Genomic DNA, 1,637 nt, shown 5'->3' on the forward strand with positions numbered 1-1,637 from the left:
TGGGTACGAGTAATCATTATTTCACGTGTCTGCGATGATGAGGTTCTTATCCCTCATCAGATAGGAAAGCAAGCACGATGCTTTCGTGTTGCCCATCTTTCGCCACAGCCCCACTTCATGTTTCTCTTTCACCCTGGATTTGTTCAACAGTGGTTGTATGCTATAGCCGCCGTGACAAAAGTTTTAGGAGAGCAGCTAGGAAAAAAGCACCCGATTCAGAGCTTGAATGGGATCCTCCATTCTCCAATGAGTATTTTCGACTCACCAACTGACAAGCCGCGGGATAAAAATAGTTTTCGCTACAGTCTTCGACTCTCTTGGAACAACAGAGCATAAGACGTCGTCGCTACAAATTCACTCAACCACTGCATTGGATATCCACTTCACCAAAGCAAAGGTCCCTAAGATAGAACTAAATCACAACTAGGTACCACTGTTCGCCTCACTCTCAGAAGCGGTGAAAGAGGCTTTGAAGATCAAGGGCAACAGCTGACCCTACACCCTCAAAAGCGCAAACACACGAGAACTCCCTAAATTCTATGATAACACATCATCAGCAACATCAACACCAAGTCAACAGTGGCTACAAGAGGACATCTACTAGGCCATCCGCTCTCTTCTCTTTCAAAACACAAATAGCGCTGTCGATGCAACCTATCAACATCAATTTTGCTTTGGGTAGTTTTGTAAAATATATTATATGGGTGGATAGTTTTGTAAGACATGTTATTAAAGTGGGTAATTTAAATTCCAACCTTTTTCTTTAATTCATCTATGCATTCAGTATGCATCAGTACTAGACAGAAGAATTAATTTAATTGCATCTGTTTGAAAAATCTAGTTTCTATAACTAAAATCTTATAGAATCTTGACAGCACATACGTAATTCCTCTTCGAAAGAATACTTTTTAGAATTCATCAGGGCCCAACAAAATCCAAAGAATTGTTGTATTCAATAAAATCCCGCAACTTAAACTAAAATTGCAGTTCCCTTTACATGTCAGCTCCAAAAATGAGCTTGACACTCAATTTGTTAAAATCTGCGACTCCAATAATTGGAAGATATTCTTTCACACGAGATCTGCATAAAGCGAAAATAAAACATTAAAATTGCTTATCGTAGCCTATCAAAATATAGAAATAGAAGCATCAACAAAGTCACTGATCATTCACAAGCATTTAATCTGCCTTCCTCACTACATTGAGAACAAGAGGTTTTCCTTCATGCCATTTACCAATTATAAAGCCAAATATCACTCAATAATTCTCCGCATAAGATGAAATACAAGTACAGACCTCGGTTCGGTAAGCTCCGGCGCATAAATTCAACTTAACCGGGCTTTGATCTTTGTTATAAGAAACAGTTACCTGTTTCAATCATGATCAGATATCCAAACAAACGTAGATTTTAGTTGTATGAAAATTTAGCTCCGGCGGCGGAAGCTAACGGAATTGCAATATACAATCACACACACACACACACACTGACACACACACACAGTGTGCTTACAGAGGTGGGGGTGGCGGACGGCAGTGGCGCAAGGAGATGAGGAAGACTAGTTAGGAGCCTAGGGCTTTTAATTTGGGGAGGAAAAATATTAAGGAAGAAAACCAGCAATGTATGATTTTAGTTTAAT

General features: G+C 39.5%; 1 long non-coding RNA gene across 1 annotated transcript; it reads right to left on the reverse strand.

The window, feature by feature from the left end:
• Positions 1–827: 827 nt before the first annotated feature.
• On the reverse strand, positions 828–1,637 carry LOC131006856 (uncharacterized). Its single transcript, XR_009095795.1, has 3 exons — positions 1,511–1,637; positions 1,163–1,368; positions 828–1,081 (listed from the first exon to the last, which is right to left on the reverse strand). It is a non-coding gene; the product is annotated as an uncharacterized LOC131006856 (long non-coding RNA).

This window comes from Salvia miltiorrhiza, chromosome 1, assembly GCF_028751815.1.
Source record: "Salvia miltiorrhiza cultivar Shanhuang (shh) chromosome 1, IMPLAD_Smil_shh, whole genome shotgun sequence".
In the NCBI taxonomy this organism is placed as follows: domain Eukaryota; kingdom Viridiplantae; phylum Streptophyta; class Magnoliopsida; order Lamiales; family Lamiaceae; genus Salvia; species Salvia miltiorrhiza.